Source organism: Rana temporaria, chromosome 5 (genome assembly GCF_905171775.1).
Source record: "Rana temporaria chromosome 5, aRanTem1.1, whole genome shotgun sequence".
Lineage (NCBI taxonomy): Eukaryota > Metazoa > Chordata > Amphibia > Anura > Ranidae > Rana > Rana temporaria.
Genome location: NC_053493.1, coordinates 183,108,362 through 183,127,931, shown reverse-complemented (window position 1 = coordinate 183,127,931; position 19,570 = coordinate 183,108,362). Strand labels below are relative to the sequence as shown.

The following is a 19,570-nucleotide window of genomic DNA, read 5'->3' as shown; positions in this document are numbered from 1 at the left end:
AACATACAAAACAGAATACATATTCCATAAAATTCACCGTACATCAAATACAAAATGTAAACGCATCTATATACACATGTGTGCCTGTTCCCCCTACTTCATTCAGTCAGGTCAACATAATCAATCGCCCTATCTATGCTTTCTATATCCCCTTGCATTCCATTTGTATGCTTCTCTCCCTCTTTCATTAACCTCTTATCCCTTAACCAAACCCCCCCCCCTCCTCCTCCCTAATAACCAAAAAAAAAAAGGAACCCCCCCCCCACACACACACACACACACCTACACAAGAAACCGCCAGTTCACCCTGTCGAACGCCTTCTCCACGTCGGTGTTCAAGAATACGCAGGGAATTTTTTATCCCCAACATGATGGACCAAGTTAAGGATTTTAATTGTATTATCCCTAGCCCCCCTCCCCTGGACAAACCCTACCTGGTCTAAATCAACTAACTGCGATACCCATGGTTGAAGCCGGGACGCCATTGTTTTCGGAAAGAGTTTTAAATCTACATTTAGTAGCGAAATTGGCCTTTAACTGCCGCACTCCGCCGGATCTTTCCCCTCTTTGGGGATCACAGTAATGTCTGCAAGAACTGCATCCGGGGCAGTGCTGCAGTACTGCCAAGTGCATCGAAGACTTTTGTCATCTGTCCTTTTAACAGTGTGGAGAATTCCTTATAGTACCTTATGGTAAATCCATCTGGGCCTGGAGCCTTCCCAGACTGCATCTACCTCCAAAATGGAGATAGGAATCTCTAAACTATTTTGGGCTGGTGATGGCAATCTAGATAATCCTGCAGAGGATAAATATTCCTTCACACCTGGTTGTGTATCCCCAGCCTGTGCCAGATTGTATAAAGAGGAATAATATTCTCCGAATGTCTGGGCTATTTCTCTTGGTTTTCTCACCAATTGTCTATCTTTCCCTTTAATTTGTGGTATGTATGTTGACCGTTTTATTTTTTCCTTAAATTTCCCTGCCAGCAACTTATTGCATTTATCTCCAAGCTCATAATTTACCTTCTTACCTCTTTCAATTGTTGCTTTAGCTTTAAAACGCAAGATCTCTGTAACCTGTCTCCTTAATTGTCCTAACTCCCTTCCAGAGGAGGGTAGTTGTGTCTATTTATGCTGAAGTTCCAATTCCTGAATTTCCTCCAGTAATTCCCTAATATGTTTTTCACGTTTTTTTTTCAGAATTGATCCATGTTTAATAAGGACCTTGTGGGAGGCACACAGTCTTGTGTGCCTCCCACACCATTCCCGGGTCACTCCCTGGCGTATCATTGACTTGAAAGTATGCTGCAATTTTTTTAGCGACATCTTCCCTAACTTCAGGGTTTTGCAGCAAACTCATTTAAACGCCAGCATCTATCCTGGGAGAAAGCCGCACTGGAGAGGGAGACACACATACTGACCGGGGCATGATCCGACCATGTTATGTTCCCAATTACTACTTCCAAGACTGAGGTGGTCAAATAGTGAGGGATCAGAAAAAAAGTCTATGCGGGAATATACTTGATGTGGGTTGGAGAAAAAGGTGTAAAATTCCTTTCTTCCACATGAAAAATCCTCCAAACATCCACTAACTGTACTTCATGCAATTTCCGCAATATACATTTTCTGATGTTCCCTGCGGTCGATGATGTCCCTGAACACATGTCTATTCTAGGGTCCAGAGAAATATTAAAGTTTCCCCCCAAAATCAGCTTACCCTCTGTAAAAATCGACCAGCTCTGCAAGGACTTTAATAAATACGTCTTGGTGAGTATTTGGCGCATACAGTGTGGCAAGGGTCACTTTAACTCCTCCAATACTGCCCTTCAGGAAAAGAAACCTACCATTAGGATCCAGCCGTTTATCTAGTAGTGACCATGCCAATCGGTTGGAGATCAAAATGTTTACTCCTTTAGATGTTGCCTCCTGGTTCATCGCGTGGTATACACATGAAAAAAATCTGTTCTGGAGAAATGGTAGTTTCCCTGCCCTGAAATGTGTCACTTGTACATAAGCCACATCCGTCCCCCACCTCCTTAGGTCATTCAGCATCATCCTATGTTTTTCTGGGACATTAAGTCCTTTAGCATTCAGGGAAGTTACTTTTAGTCCCCCTCACCTATATCAATTCCTCCCCCCTCTATGCCCCTAAGGGAAAAAACACCCCTGACTGGACCCTTCTCCAGTAACCTCTGTGGGTGTACAACTAATTGGGTAATTGGGGGGGGATTGACCAAGATAGGCTAAGTAGCTTCCTCTCAGATTTCATCTCCCCCCCCCGACTATATTCTTCTTATTTCCAATTTTTGCAGCATTTTCACATTTTCTATTTCTGTTTCTCTACTAACACCATCCTCGTTATCCACATAACATGACAGTTTCTCCCATATTTATCTTATAATTCTAAGGAGAAAAAAAAAGGAGAAAAGGAACATATACCATAGTCCGGTTTACTTTATATTATTAAAAAAAGAAAAAAAAAAAAAAGAGAGAGCGAGCAGGGGGAAAACCGACACCGAGCCTTACTTCCTTCTGTGACCGGTCCCCCCCCTCCCCTCTGTCTCGAAAGTACCCCTACTCCACCTCCCCTCCCTCATCTCATCCCCACATCAACCCCCCCCTCCCCATCCCCTCCACTCAGTAGTTATCTCCTTTCACCCCCTAATCAGTACCCCAGGATTTACCAGCCCTCCCCTCTAAACCTCTCTAGTGATAATATAAATACCTACCATACCCCAAGAGAAAAAAAAAAGGGGGGGGGGGTTGGAGGGGGAAATTCGGACACATTTGTCTCTACCTCCTCCTTCCACCCCTAATATTTAGTGCTTCCAGTGACCTTGTATATCTCTCCCCTACTACCTTTTCACCTTTATTCATATCCATCTTCATTCAGTTTTCTATCCTATACAGTGTCATTATATCAATATGTCAAATACATCCCTGTGAACCTGTGAAAAAAAAAATTTAACCCATGTCCTTTATATTTCGAAGGCCCCTCTGCAACCAGGTGGCCTAACACTTCTTAAATGCATCTAGTACTCATATTGTGTAAATGAATACAAAAACAGAAAAAAAGAGATTTTTAATACAGCTTACCTGTAAAATCTTTTTCTTGGAGTACATCACGGGACACAGAGCGGCATATTCATTACTATATGGGTTATATGGAATACCTTCAGGTGATGGACACTGGCAATCTCAAACAGGAAATGCCCCTCCCTATATAACCCCCTCCCATAGGAGGAGTACCTCAGTTTTGTAGCAAGCAGTATGCCTCCCAAAATGGTCCCCAAAAGAGGGGTGGGAGCTCTGTGTCCCGTGATGTACTCCAAGTAAAAGATTTTACAGGTAAGCTGTATTAAAAATCTCTTTTTCTTTATCGTACATCACGGGACACAGAGCGGCATATTCATTACTATATGGGATGTCCCAAAGCAATGCTTACAATGAGGGGAGGGAGAACATCTCCAAGACAAAAGGATTTAATTTAGAGATATACTCAAATCATAATAAATCCAACTTAGTTGAGAAAAATAATTTTTAAATTTAACTCAAAAGGGAGCCCCCGGAATCCGAGGGTCTCAAACTGCAGCCTGCAGCACTGCCTGCCCAAAGGCTGTATCAGTATTCCTTCTTACGTCCAACTGGTAGAATTTTGTAAACGTGTGGACAGAAGACCAGGTTGCCGCCTTGCAAACTTGAGCCATAAAGATCTGGTGGTGTGCTGCCCAGGATGCGCCCATGGCCCTAGTAGAATGAGCCTTTAATGATAACGGAGGAGGCAACCTCTTCAAGCCGTAGGCCTGAGTGATTAACTGTTTAATCCACCTCGAGATGGTGGATTTTGCAGCTGCCTGCCCCTTCTTGGGCCCATCCGGTAAAATGAACAACACATCTGTTTTCCGGATCTTCTCTGTAGCTTTAAGATAGGCCTTCATGGCCCTGACAATATCCAAGGTATGCAGCAACCCTTCCTTTCTGGAAGTAGGTTTAGGAAAGAAGGATGGTAATACCAAATCCTGGTTTAGATGAAAACTGGATATAACCTTTGGTAGGAAGGAAGGATGAGGGCGGAGAACGACCTTGTCCTTATGTAAAATAAGATATGGTTCCTTACAGGATAAGGCTGCCAGTTCCGATACTCTTCTGGCGGAAACTATGGCGACCAAAAATACCAACTTCCTTGTCAGTAAAACCAAAGGAATTTCAGCCAACGGCTCAAAAGGTTGTTTCTGTAAACTTGACAGAACAAGATTTAAATCCCACGGACAAATTGGGGATTTAACTGGAGGATTAATACGTAAGACCCCTTGAATGAAGGTCTTAACCAGCGAGTGGGTGGCCAGCGGCCGCTGAAACCACACTGACAAAGCTGAAATCTGTCCCTTGATTGTGCCTAATGCCAGTCCTTTATCCACTCCTAGCTGGAGAAAACTTAATACTCTATCGATGGTAAACTTGCGAGAAAGCCATCGCTTGGACTCACACCAGCCTACATAGGCCTTCCAGACCCTGTAATAAATCACCCTAGAGACCGGTTTCCTGGCTCTGATTAGGGTAGAGATTACTTTCTGAGACAGACCTCTACCCCTGAGAATCAGGGATTCAGCCTCCAGGCCGTCAAATTTAGATGCCGTAAGGCAGGGTGGAGGATCGGACCTTGCGATAGCAGGTCTGGCCGTAGAGGAAGAGTCCAAGGGTCTCCCACTACCATCTTCAGGATTAGTGAATACCATGCCCTTCTGGGCCATGCTGGAGCTACCAGGATGACTGGTATGTGCTCCACCCTGATCCTGCGCAGCAGGCGGGGTAGTAACTGGAGCGGGGGAAACGCATAAAGAAGTCTGAACTGATGCCAAGGGCAAACCAGCGCATCGGTTCCGCAGGCCATCGGATCCCTTGAGCGGGATATGAACCTGTCTAGTTTCTTGTTGAGTCTCGATGCCATGACATCCACGTCCGGCACTCCCCATCTTTGGCAGAGTGTCTGAAAGACTTGTGGATGTAGAGACCATTCCCCCGGCAACAGAGTCTGGCGACTTAAGAAGTCCGCCTGAAGGTTGTCCACTCCTGGAATGAATATTGCCGATATGCAGGGCACATGAGCCTCTGCCCATAGGAGAATCAAGCTCACCTCTCTCTGAGCGGCTTGACTCTTGGTTCCCCCTTGGTGATTTATGTATGCCACGGCCGTGGCATTGTCTGATTGAATTCTCACCGGGAACCCCTGCAATTTGGACGTCCAAGCCCTGAGGGCTAGTCGAGCAGCTCTGAGCTCCAAGATGTTGATGGGCAACTGCTTCTCTAGCTTTGCCCAAGTACCTTGGCGAGTGCAACCATCCAAAAATGCTCCCCAGCCCGTCAGGCTGGCGTCTGTGGTTACTATCTTCCAAGCCACTGGGCTGAAAGACTTCCCCTTCAGTAGATTCTGAGGGTCTAACCACCAACACAGACTTTGTCGGACTCTTGATGAGAGCGGCAAAGGGATATCCAAGGCCTGTGGCCTCCTGCTCCATGCTGACAGGATGGCTGCCTGCAGGATGCGAGTGTGGCTCTGGGCGTACGGTACCGCCTCGAATGTGGCCACCATCTTGCCTAGTAACCGCATACATAGGCGAATAGTTGGTTCCTTTTTGCTTAGAACCAGTAGGATCAATTCCCTGATGGCTTTGACCTTCATCAGAGGTAGAAACACTCTTTGTTGTTCTGTGTCTAACCTCATGCCGAGATATTCCAACTGCCTTGTGGGCTGGAATGCTGACTTTTCTCGATTTAGGACCCAGCCGAACCTCTCGAGGTATTGGACCGTGAGGGCCACTGCTCGTTCCAAGCCAGGAGACGAGTGATCTATGATTAGGAGGTCGTCCAGGTATGCTAGGATCGTGACCCCTTGGATCCTTAGCTTGGCTAGGATTGGGGCTAGGACCTTCGTGAACACCCGGGGGGCCGTAGCCAACCCAAAGGGAAGCGCCACGAACTGGAAATGATGTGAAGCCACCATAAAGCGTAGATATCTTTGATGTGGCTGAAAAATTGGAACATGAAGGTAGGCATCCTTTATGTCTATGGAAGCCATGAAGTCGTCCTTTTGGAGTGTGGCAGCTGCTGACCGCACGGATTCCATCCGAAATGAGCGGACCTTTAGGTATGCATTTACCATCTTTAGGTCCAAAATTGGCCTGACATCTCCATTGGACTTTGGGACGATGAATAGGTTGGAGTAGAAACCCAGCCCTTGCTCTAGGACTGGTACCTCTATTATTACTTCCTGGGAGAGTAGATGATTTAATGCCGTCATTAATGCGGCTCCCTTCTCCGGATCGTTTGGAATCCTTGACTCCTGGAAATGAGGAGGAGGAAACCTTAGGAAGTCTAATTTGTAGCCCGTGGCCACGGAAGACCGTACCCACTTGTCGGGAATGCTGGCTTCCCAAACCTCTGAAAAGAGACGCAGCCTTCCCCCCACCTTCGTGGGTGGGGGCGCCCCTTCATAAGGTCGGCTTGGGGGCTGGTTTTGCTGGTTTGCGAAACCACTGCTTCTTGCCTCTGGCCGCCTGGCCCTGCGATCTGCTATTGAAGTTAAAGTTTGATCTTGCAGGAGGCCGTCGATACTGTTTGGCATTAGAGGGCCCCTGCCCAGGGGAGTGCTGTCGTTTAAACGCAGGTCCCTGAAACTTCTTCTTAGTTGGCAAAAGAGTACTTTTGCCGCTTGAAATGGTCTGAATGTATTTATCCAGGTCTTCTCCGAAGAGTCGTCCTCCATGGAAGGGGAACCCTACCAGGAGCTTCTTGCATGGAGGCTCGGCCTCCCAGCTCTTTAACCATAAGAGTCTTCTCATATGGATAAGGGATAACGATAAACGTGACGCTTGCTGGATAGAATCCTTAAATCGCATCTACCGTAAAGTTTAAGCATCTGCTTAGTTTGATCCGATAATGCTTGTGCAACCCCAATCGCAGCCACCGCTGGCTGCACTACTGCCCCTGCAGTAGTGAAGGAGTTTTTAAGTAGTGCTTCCAAGCGTTTATCAACCGGATCCTTTAACACCTGTAGGTTTTCTACAGGGCATGTTAAAGACTTGTTAACACATGAGATGGCTGCGTCCACCGAAGGGGTTGCCCATCTCTTGGAAAATTTATCTTCCATAGGATACAAGGCAGAGAATCTTTTAGGTGGTAAAAAGATTCTATCTGGCTTGATCCAATCTTGGAACAAAACTTCCTCTAGCAGAGGATGGATCGGAAAAACTGCGTTGTTTTGAGGCGCCCTTAGTGAGCCCAAAGCTGAAAAAGTCGATACTTGGAGATCTGGTACTGGTAAGTTGAAAGCACTATGGACCAAGTCCGTTAAGGCTTGAACCCACCAGCTCTCCCTTTGGGAGACTGCCTCAGACTCCCCTGTATCCGGATCCTCGATCCCTGAACCTGCTTGGTCTTCCAAGAGGTCTTCCAATTCCCCTGCGGAAAGGACCTCCTCCTCAGAGGGTCCATGCTCGGGCGACGGAGATTTATTCCGTTTTCTGCCCCGCAGAGCCATGTTTATCATCTTTTCCATTCTTTTTTCCATCTCCTTTAAAGAGGTGGACAATACCTCGTCCGTGACCACCCTAGGGTTGGACTGACCCGAGCCAGCTCCAGCCCCAGATCCCGATGGCCCCAAGGCTCCCTCTCGGGAAAGCAGCGGCATAATTTTTTCCGAGACCTCAGACTCTCTGGGGGAATCCCCACCTCTTGTACCCTCTGACCCGGATGCCATGGTACAATACCGAGGTACGCCCGCTAACTTATCGGTGTTTGGAACTATAAACAATTATTGCCCAAAAACCCGTTTGGGGGAAAAAATGCCTTCTCTCCCTTTGATGGATCTTTTTTCTTTTTTTTTTTTTTCAAACCCAAGAAAGAAAAAACATTCTGTCCCCCTTAGTAGTATTGCCAAGAAAAAACACTGCTGAGATAGAAAAGAACAGCCTATTTCTAGGCTTCAAGACAGTCTTATGAAGACTGTAATATCCTTTTTTGGCCACTGTGTGTCCTCGGCGCCCCGTGCTGCCGCTCTGGTCTCTTCCTCCTCAGTTCCAGCATAAACTGAGCTGATGGAACGAAAAAGGAAGGGCCGCCCCTTCCTTAAACCAACTGACCCGCCCTTCCCCCCTCAGCTAACGGCGCGAAATTGCGCTCATAACACGGGGACGCGCGCGCGCGCCCGCCGACGGGGGGGGGGGTGGAGGAAAGGGAGCCCACGAGGAGGCCAGCGTTTGCCTGTCACCAGGCTAGGAGGAAGAACCGATGCAGCATCGCCTGGAGGCTTGCAGGTAAGCACAGCTCTCTTAAACACACACACACACAGCCACTCAATGCTTTTCAATACTACCAGGGAGGTCACCTCTTATGGGGAAACAACACATAAAGCCATCCTATCATTAAGATATGTGACTTACTTTGCCAGATGCAGCGCATAACTTTAGGCATGTCCCCTGTGACCCCCCAGAAAAACCTGCTAAGAACCAAGTTCCGCAAGTTTCCCCTCACTTACCTGCTCCATGCCGCAGGACTTTGCCAAGCAAGAGGCCCAATCTTCCCCCATCTCCGTGGGGCTGTCTAGACCTTCAGGCCCTGGGTTCCTATGAAGGATCCACTGTCCTGGGCCCATATAGCACTCTGGCAACAGAAACATTAGGCCCCCAAAGGTTTCTAAGTTCTGGGCCCAGGGTCCAGCTCTCTAAAAAGAAAAGCATTATGGGCTATACCCCAAGGGTTTGGGGTCCGGTTACTGACCACTTTAGCGCTGAGGCCTTTGGACAGAACTGGTTAGCTCACCTAATCCCAAGGATGCGGAGGCAAGCTAAACCATGACCAACACCTAAGACACTGGCGTAAAAACTGAGGTACTCCTCCTATGGGAGGGGGTTATATAGGGAGGGGCATTTCCTGTTTGAGATTGCCAGTGTCCATCACCTGAAGGTATTCCATATAACCCATATAGTAATGAATATGCCGCTCTGTGTCCCGTGATGTACGATAAAGAAAAAGGGGGAAGGGGGAAATCCCCAAAAAATATATATATAATTCCCCTAGCAAACATATCTCATATCAGGGCTCAAAATTTCAAGTCCTGAGCTACTAGCCAGGCCATAAGGGTTACTCGCCACCAGTTGCCCCACCCAACCCCTACCATGCCCCGCCCCTAATCCCGCCCCTAAACATGCCCTCATAAATCATCTCATGAAATTACACTTAAATGTTTTATGCAGAATTAAGCTACAAAAATAAATATTAACAACTTTATCAGTGCAGCCTCACCAGTCCCCAGCAATATAGCGTGACCTGTGCTCATCAAAGCAGCCTGACCAGTGCCCATCAATGGAGCGCAGCTGATCTGTGCCCATCAATGCAGCCTAACCAGTGCCCATCAATGCAGCAGATCAGTGCCCATCAATGCAGTGTAACCAGTGCCCTTCACTGCAGCAGATCAGTGCTTATCAATGCAGCATAACCAGTGCCCATCCCTGCAGCGGATCAGTGCTTATCAATGCAGCATAACCAGTGCCCATCCCTGCAGTGGATCAGTGCCCATTAATGCAGGGTAACTAGTGCCCATCACTGCAGCATATCTGTGCCCATCAATGCAGCATATCCAGTGCCCACCAAGGCAAAGGGTATGATTCAGACATCATATATATGCCTCCAATTACACCCCCCCCCCCCAATACAGAACACCTTTGCTCTCAACCTTCCTCCCAGCACACATCTTGTTTAATCCACCAGCACACTGCTATATTTACCATTCTTCTTTAGCCACGAGGGTGCACACTGAGGGCGGACCAAGAGGGTTTGTGCCTACCCACTTAGAACTGCCTTGCAGGGACATTTACCACCCCACTCCTTTGATGTGCCACTGGTGGGAGGCGGAGAGGGGCGATCCCGGGGCGACTCTTTCACTCCTATGGCAGTGCACAATCTGTGTGCCTGTGGGAGGTGGGGATGTGCGAAGAGGGGCGGTCCCGGGTGGCTCTTTCACTCCTATGGAAGTGAACACTCTGTGTGACTGTGGGGGGCGGTGATGTGCGGAAGGTGGGAGGCGGAGAGGGGAGGAGAGGGGCGGCTCTTTCACTCCTTTGGAAATTAACGCTCTGTGTGACTGTGGGGGCAGTGATGTGCGGCAGAAGGTAGGTGGAGAGGGGCGGTCCCGGGTGGCTGACTGTTCGTAATGAAATGGCCATGCTGCAAAGCTCGCAGCACGGTGGGGGAGAGGAGCACTGGCTATACATTTACAGCCCTGTCCATACTCGCCCTCCTCATTTTTTCACTCGCCAAATGCGAGCAGAGAGTGCAAATTTTGAGGGCTGTCTCATATCATTGTGCAGATGTGCAAGTGTGCTGTCCATAACCTTATCGAGTGGAGGGACCGGGAAAAAACGTAGGCCCCTAAAAAAAAGGGGGGGGGCGGCTCCCCCAAAAAAGAGGGGAGAGTCCATTTCCCTCCCTCTTCTTCCAAAAGGAGAAGGGGAGGCCTGCGCCTTAAACCTCCTAGTTCATCACTTTTTTCTTAATGGAATTCAAATCTACCCAGTTCACCCCCTCTCCTCTCTCTTCCCTTCTGTACTTCTATATATCTATACATCATCTTCTCCTCTTTCCTTTGTTCCTATTAGTTCATTACTCTTCTTGACCCTGGTAAATGTTGTAGCCAACTCGAAAATTAAAATGGTTCAATACCAAGAAATTTAAACAGGTCAGGAAGGTCCATAGGTTGCTGTAAGATAAAAGTCAGTGCCTCCTTCCTAATTGTTAGGGAGATCGGGTATCCCCATCTTTTAGTCCCACCTAGACCCCTTATTTTGTCCAGTAGAGGGCGCAACATGGCTCTTCGTTGTAAAGTGGCCCGGGATAGGTCTGGGAGGATTTTTATCTGAGACCCTTCAAACACAATTTCTCCCGCCTCCCAACTGATCAATTATTTATGTATATAGCGGTGGAAACAACAGATTGTATCTCTGGGTATATTAGGATTTGTTGAGCAGGGGCCCAATGATCTGTGTAACCTTTCAAATTCAAAGACCTGGGTGGGAGGAGCGGTAGCCAATTGATGGCATATTGTAGATATTGTTGATTGTAATGCCTCCCTCTCCACCGTTTCGGGGACCCCCCTGAACCTCAAGTTCTTGTGCCTATTACGGTCCTCCATTTCCTCCAGCCTAAGCTGTATGGGGTCAACCCGGGAGGACTTTAACAAATATGTCTGTTCTATACCAGTTATACGTTCATCCAAACGCGCTAGCAACAGCTCATCATTTTCCAACTTATCTGTCAGCTGCTGAACCTCCTCCCGCACGATCTCCAGGTCTTTCCGATGGGATTCCTCCAGGCGTATTACCAGTGCCTCCATATCGGCCCGTGTGGGGAGGGCTTGCAACAAAGCCTTCAAGGTGCTCATCTCTGACTGCCGTTCTCCTGAGCATGGGTCTGTGTGCGGCATTTCCTCCCCCACCTGTCCACTCTGTTGCTCCCCCTCGCTCTTTCCTCCTCCCCCTCCGGAGATTAACATTGCTGGCAGCGCCTGAGTGACAGGGGGGACAGCTGGCTTTCTGACCGTCACCGTATCACATGGTTATGTCTTGCGGTTTCTGGTAGCAGCCGACCGCCTCAGAGGAAAGAACCGCTGGATCTCCGGCTAGGACGGCTGAGACGGCGCTTTCAACGGGCTCACCCCAGGTAGTTTAACCTCCACTTTATTCTTCATTCCCAGACTCCCCGTAAGGCAACTCTGGGCGGGCTATAGTAACTGAAAGGATATGAGCCATTGTGACTCAATTTTAGAAATAAGTATCCATCTTAGATCCATCTTCGTCAAGAGATTATTCCTCTCTCACACTGACCTAAGTAACCGTTTTGTTTATAGAACATAGCTTGTTATTGACCTTTAAAGCTTATATTGTTTTGGAGTTTATAGACAAGATTATGTATTAGGGACGCATTTCAGTGTATTGTTATGAAAATATGACCTTGTTGTTATACTCTGAGGTACTCTGACCATATTAGCACTTTCACCGGATGTATGACCAGGTTAACCTTTGAATTATCTTTTCGCTTGTAGAAATATTATATAAAGCCATGAATAAAGATATATTATTAGATCACTCTCTGAATTGGCTTGTGTGTGACATCATTGGTCAGAGGGGGTCTCCGGCGCTGTACTGAGTTAAGACGAACAACGGGGGTCACATCGTGGTCGTACTTCACCCCAGATTCCTTCAGTAACGCTATAGCTGGGTCTCACATCACGCTTGTTTAGTCAGGTGGGGGACGGAGCTGTGGAGCGTGTGTGCCTCTACTCCACCATCTTCCGGTCACACCCCCCTCGACTTTGCTCAAGGCAAGTTTCTAATCTACTCCACACTGTAAAAACAGCAGGACCCTGGAAACTGAATACTTCAGAGGACGCCACCCCATCTCCTTGCACAAAGAGATTTAGACCTTCCAGGTGCGATGGTAGATCTTCCTGGAAGAAGACTTCCATGCCCTCATGGTTGAGATGACAGAGAAAGACCTTGGCCCCTTAGTACCTGGCTTACAATAGCTATGCCGTGAAAGCCAGCGACTGTAAAGCAGGATGAAGTATGGGACCCCGAGACTGAAGGTCCTCCCGCATTGGCAGCCACCAGGCGCACGTGATCGGAGTACCAAGGACGCCGGGGCCAATCTGGAGCGATTAGCTAATAAGATAATCAGGATCCTTTTGGACTCCACTCTGCGGAGCAGCCGAGGAAGCAACTTCAATGGGGGAAAGGCATAAATTAGCCAATACTGTCCAACGTGTCCGACGTGTCTGCCCAGGGATCTCTGGACCTGGCCACAAAACCTAGACACTGCGGTTGAGGCGAGAGGCCAGGAGATCCATGTCTGGTGTACCCCACCTCCTGCAAAGGAGTTGAAATGCCTCTGGATGCAATGACCATTCCCCCTGGTCCAGCATCTGGCGACTCAGGTAGTCCGCCTGCCAGTTTTCTACGCCCAGAATGTAGACAGCCGATAGAGCCGGCACGCTTCTTTCCACCCAACGCAGGATGTGAGCGACCTTGGACGCTGCAGCTGAGCTCTGTGTTCCCCCTGATGGTTGACATAAGTCACCGCCGTGGCATCGTCCGACTGAATACCGATTGGTTAACCTTGCAACCTCCTCGACCACGAGGAGAAGCATAGCCTGATCGCCCAAAGTTCCAGGACATTGATTGGCAGATGGGATTCCTGCAAAGTCCAGCAACCCTGGGCCGACTGGACCCCCCAGACGCCCCCCAACCTGTGAGGCTGGTGTCCGTCGTAATCACTGTCCACTGGAAGGGAAGGAATGACTTCCCGAACCGAAGAGCCGGGGATCTCAGCCACCAATTCAGAGAGACTGAATAGGTGGCTTACCTGAATCTGGCGATCCAGAGACAATGGAGATTTGTTCCATTTGGACAGGATCTCCTTCTGCAATACTCGAGTGTGGAACTGGGCTTACGGTACTGCCTCGAAGGAGGCTACCATCAGACCCAGGACTCGCATGCAAAAATGGAGAGACGACCATTTACGGGATGCCAACAGCTTCACCGCAGACTGAAGAGTCTGCAATTTTTCTAGGGGAAGAAAGACTCACCTCTGCGGAGACCAGAATCAACCCCAGGTATTCCAAACGCTGAGTCGGTACCAGGACCGAATTCTGGATGTTTAACACCCACCCAAATTCTTGGAGGGTCTGGCTGGCAATAGTTGCATCCACCTCTAATTCTGAGCCAGAAGCTGCTCTCAGAAGATCGTTTAAGTAGCCCACGACGCCAATGCCTCACTGTCTCAGCATAGCTAGAATCGGTGCGAGCACCTTGGTGAAAACACTTGGTGCTGACGCTAGGCCAAAGGGAAGAGCCACAAACCGATAGTGGTATTCTCCTATTACAAAGCGCAGAAACCTCTGGTGTCCTGCGCAAATAGGGACATGCAAGTATGCGTCCTTGATGTCCAAGGACCCCAGAAAGTCCCCCGGATGGAGCGCAGCCACCACCGAGCGAATGGATTCCATGCTGAACTTCCGTACTCTCAAAGGCATTTAGGGCTTTGAGGTCCAAGATTGGACAGACTCCATCCTTCTTTGGGACCACAAACAGATTTGAATAAAATCCCTGAAACCTCTCGTCTCAGTAAGTCTTTCACTGCCCCCAATAGGGCAGACCGACGAGCCAAAAGGAGAGGGAAAGAATCTGTCCGGCGGACAGGAAAGAAACTATTTTGTACCCCGAAGAGACCACCTCGTAGACCCACTGGTCGGAGAGCAGGGAACTCCACCGAGTTGTGAACTTGCGAAGCCGTCCCCCCACCCATGAGTCGGGCGGGAGCAAAACTTCATGCGGTGGTGGGTTTGGATGCCGGTTTGTTTGGCTTACGCACCCAGGGACGTTTCTGTCCCCCAGCTGAGCCTTAGTCAGCCTGGGAGGGTCTACCCGCGGGCCCTGACTGACGGAAATACCGCTTCTGCGTGGGAAAAGAAGGACCCGGCTTACGGTGTGGCTCCTTCCCCTTGGTGGACTGAGGGAGGAGAGTGCTCTTACCTCCAGTGACATCCTTAATAATGTTGTCCAGTGAGGTACCAAAAAAAGTCTCCCACCTTTGAAGGGTAAATCTGCCCAGGCTTTTTTGGATGCTTGGTCAGCAGACCAGCATTTTAGCCAAATCAGGTGGTGCAACACTACCGCAGAAACAGAGGCTCTGGATATCAAGGGGTCTGCATCCAGGGTAGCATCACAGACATATACAAGGCCCTGGACCAACTAGTCGGCCAGTCTAACATATTCAGGAGGTAGCTAATGCTCCTCCACAGTCTGGTGCAAAACCTTTGCCCATTCAGTGAGTGTCTAAGACACCAAGGTTGCAGCCAAAATAGGCCGCAATGCAGACCCTAGCATGGTAAACATGGAGCGGGTCACCGCCTCGGACCTCCCATCAGTATGGTCCTTGAAATCAGGGGTCCCTTCTATAGGGAGAGTGGTTACCTTGTTTAACCGAGCAACCGGGGGGGGTCAACCACTGGAGGAGAAGCCAATTTTTTCAAAAGGCTGTCCTCAAAAGGGTAATGGACCGCCAGGTGCTGAATGGCCACAAAGGACTTTTGCGGCTGTTACCATTCCTTATCTACGAACTTATCAAAGAAAGTAACAGAAGGAAAAACTTTCACAGAACAGTTAGATTTGTGTGACCCAAAGGAGACAGACCCCTCTGTGGAAGTCCCAGCTGCATCTTCCGGCTTGAGAGAGTCACTAACAGCATCAATAAGTGCACTCACAAATGCGGTGTCTGGCACTGACCCGGAGGAGGGGTCCACATCCTCTGACATACCAGAACAGGGGTCCTGGGCCGCAGCCAGGCCCGAAAACCGAGTCTGAGCATTCTCCAGAAGATGGCGGGGGGAGGGGGCGCTTTTACCCCCTTACGCTGCTTCCACCTTGACAACAAATAATTCCAAGACTGCCGACTGCATCCATGCCGAGTGTATCCATGGGAACCGCAGGGGCACCGTTTGCAGTCTCTGGCAATGTAGGGGAAGAATGGCCAGATACTGACTCCATTATCACCCACTGACAGCCCTCAGGGACTAAGTGAAAAACACATAGGTAGTCCACCCTCATTGCTGCACCGACGGGGGGGGGGGGGTTACCCAGGGGACACACCACCCAGAGGGAGACAGCTCCGCACAGCTGCCCGCCTTCCTTGTATACACAGCGTGTCTGTGAGGAAAAAAATGTGAGGTAAAAACTGAGGTAAAATCCGTGAGGTAAAATCCGCGAGGTAAAAACTGAGCTGTGCTCTGTTCAGAAAGCCAGTGCTAGAGACTTCCCAGGAGACCGACTCCCCCTCACAGAAAGCGGATCCCTGTGCCCCACAGGGACCCGGAGCCCCCCCCCCCCCCCCGCAGGTACACCCCGGTCGCAGCGGGCCCTAGGGCAGGAGGGGAAAGGGCAACAGAGAGCAGGGAAAGGGAGGACAGGAGAACCCCTTAATCCCGGGAATGCCCAGTTGTTCCATCCTGCTGAGGCAGGAGGAACCATACTTACCTGTCCTTGTGAGGACATGCTGGCCCATCCCTGACAGACCCACAACTGATGGTACGGAGTAGCTGTCGGCCCAGTCCACTGTGAGTGAGACAACAAAACAGCCCAGTCATGTGTGGACCCTGAAGCAAAAAGCCCACCGCCCACCCTGGGAGTCATGTTGTGGCAGACCCTGCGCTTAGCTAAGGTGTGCTCATGCTCGATGGCCGGACTGGGAAGGACTACAAGGATCTATATATCCAGCCTGTCGCCCAGCCATCCGTTGGTAGAAGAATCTTAAAACAAAATAAAATACATTTTTTCAGGGCGCTGGGTCCAAAGGGAGCCATGTCCTGCTAGGCAGAAAAAAACTGAGGCTGCATGCTGCAGGGAGGAGGGTTATGTCTGAAGGGACCGCCCCCTGGGTGGGGCTGTTCAACTTTGTTAAAGTAAAATGTATTTAAATATCTAACATGTTCTGCCTAGTCCTCTCCTATGAACAGGACCATAACCCATATGTAAAGATTTTGAAGGCTGTGTCTGTCCATGGACGATAAGAGAAAATTACTTGAGTTTACTCTCCATTTCTACATTGTGCTGAGGGTGGGACAAAAAGAAGGTGTTAAGATGTTAAGATTTAGGGATGGGCTTGCATCTGTAGTCACAATAGCTATCGTAATAGGGGTGTGGTCAGACCATGTGATACTGTGGATACACACCTTGCTAACCTGTTAAAGATATTCATCAGTAAGAAAAAAGTCAATCTGAGAAAAATTAAGTATTTTGCAGTGGTATGAAGGAAACGCAACGGTTCTTAACCACTTCCCGACTGCCTTACTACTATATACGGTGGCACTTTAAAGATGGATATCTCGGTAACGGCAGCAGCTGCTGCCACAACCGAAATATCCATCTTTAGTGTGAGCGGTCCTACGGTGGTCTCCGCGGCGGATTTGCCGTGAGATCACCTTTATCGGCGGCGTGAGAGGGCCCCCCCCCTCCCGCCGCTCTCCCGCACCCTCCGCCGCTTACCGGAACCGCCGGTAGCGGCTGCGGAGTACGGGTCCTTTCACATGCTGTGTGGGGATATGAGTGAGGGCAAGATGGCCCCCACCCGTCCCCATAGCATTGCTGGGCGGAAGTGACGTCAAAACGTCAGTCCCGCCCTTGCGCCTTAAAAGAGAAATTTGTTGTTGTTTTTTTCAAATGACAAAATTTCCATTTTTTTTTTTTTTTTTTTTTTTTGCAGTTAAGTCTAAATATGAGATGTGAGGTCTTTTTGACCCCAGGTCTCATATTTAGGAGGACCTGTCATGCTTTTTTTCTATTACAAGGGATGTTTACATTCCTTGTAATAGGAATAAAAGTGATAATTTTTTTTTTTTCCCCAGTGTAAAAAATAAAATAAATAAGAAAAAAAATGTTTTAAAGCGCCCTGCCTGGACGAGCTTGCGTGCAAAAGCGAACGCATACATGAGTAGCGTCCGCATATGAAAACTGTGTTCAAACCACACAAGTGAGGTATCACCGCGATCGTTAGAGAGAGAGAGCAATAATTATAGCCCTAGACCTCCTCTGTAGCTCAAAAAATGCAACCTATAGATTTTTTTAAACGTCGCCTATCAAAATTTTTAAGGGTAAAAGTTTGACACCATGCCACCAGCGGGCGCAATTTTTAAGCGTGACATGTTGGGTATCATTTTACTCGGCGTAACATTATCTTTCACAATGTATAAAAAAATTGGGCCAAATTTATTGCCGTCTTATTTTTTAATTAAAAAAAGTATTTTTTTTCCAAAAAAAAGTGTGCTTGTAAGACCGCTGCGCAAATATGGTGTGACAAAAAGTATTGCAATGATCGCAATTTTATTCTCTAGGGTGTTAGAAAAAAATAAATATATAATGTTTGGGGGTTTAAAGTAATTTTCTAGCAAAAAAAAAGGTTTTAGTCTTGTAAACACCAAACCTGAAAAACACCCACGGTATTGAAGTGGTTAAAGCTTTTCCCCAGACCAGAATGGTGACATAGTGTGCCCCCACCCCCCCCCCCCCCTTCACATCATAATCCCAAAAGAAAGAAAAAAACACGGAGTTCAGAAAATGTGGTGAATAAATATGACATGTAAAAAGGTTACTCTGGAAAGATAATATCTGTGAAGAAATACAGTATATAATTGTGTCTGCTTTCAGTATGACAACATGGGAGAGTGTGCACTGTTACTATGTGTTTCCATGGGGTATTTCTAAAAGTTTGTTGTGTTTACACATGGTCACTGCCACCTTGAGGAAGGGACTCAGAGTGGCCATGAAACTTTAGGTTTGTACAATCTATGATGTTACACAAATTATATATAATTTATATTTATATTGATTATTCATCCACAACGGAGTGTTGGTGATTTTCTTTTTTGATGTGGTTACTGTATCTATTAAATATTCAAGCTTGGGCCATGAGGCACACTTTCAAAATCAGGATACCAATTATTCTGCCACAACAAGCAAAGAGTCACATGAAACAGGGGTTTCACCCAAGTATAAATGCAGGGATGCATAGATGCGACTCTTGCACAGCAATCACAAAAGTAGGCACAACACAGTAGATGTGCAATGAAGCATAATGGTGCCAGAATTTCTCAGAACCGGGCTAACACTTAAAGCAATTGAAAATGTATTTTAAGAAAACAAACAGCTCTATACTTACCTGTGCCATGCAATTGCACAGAGTGACCCAAACCTTCTCTTTGCTGGTCCCCCGCTAGCTTTCCTGGCTCCAGTGTCAAGTGCCCTCAGGGAAAGCCACTTTCCATGGGGGCACTTGTGAGTGCTCGCTCCCGAGCCCCACTGATGTGTGCATTGACACAGACAGGACTTGGCCTCTTTACTGATCCCTTGTTTACTGGCTTTGATTGACAGTGACTCCCAGTGCCCCAGCAAAGCAAGCAAGACCCAGAATTGAGGGAAGAAAAGAGTTGCAGACATGCACAGCATGAGGGCTCAGGAAAGAAAAAATGAATGCCTTAAGGAGGTAAACATTTTTAGGTTTTAGAACCAATTTAATATGATTTCTTAAAGACAACATAATGAAATCGAAAACTTAGAGAGTTGATTTTAAAATGGGTTGTAAAGGTGCATTAAGGTGAAAAATGTTGAAGGTTTACAACCCCTTTTAACAAGACAGCTGAATAGAGTAAGGCCATCCAGGCATACATTGCATAAAACAGCACTTTTAACTGTTGCATTAAAATACACCAGCATACCAGCATTCTCTTTTTTACAGAAAATAAGAAAAACATTGAAGAAAGGGTCCCCTTGACTAAAGTCACAGTACTAATACACAAAACTGATGACTAAACAAATGTTAGATATAAAGTGTACACAATGTAACTAACCATACACAAATACAGTACATAGTTAGTCACAGTTTCCAAAAGACACATGTTCACATATAAACAAAAGGAGGACATGACAACATTTTATAATTGTAGCTATATTGCGGACTGCAAAGACTCATCC

At 47.8% G+C, this 19,570-nt stretch overlaps 1 protein-coding gene across 4 annotated transcripts in view; it reads right to left on the bottom strand.

Moving 5' to 3' along the window:
- The window catches only part of MARCHF6 (membrane associated ring-CH-type finger 6), a 1,325,445-nt gene that overhangs the window by 866,251 nt on the left and 439,624 nt on the right, over nt 1-19,570 (bottom strand). The gene's annotated exons all lie outside the window — the stretch shown is intronic.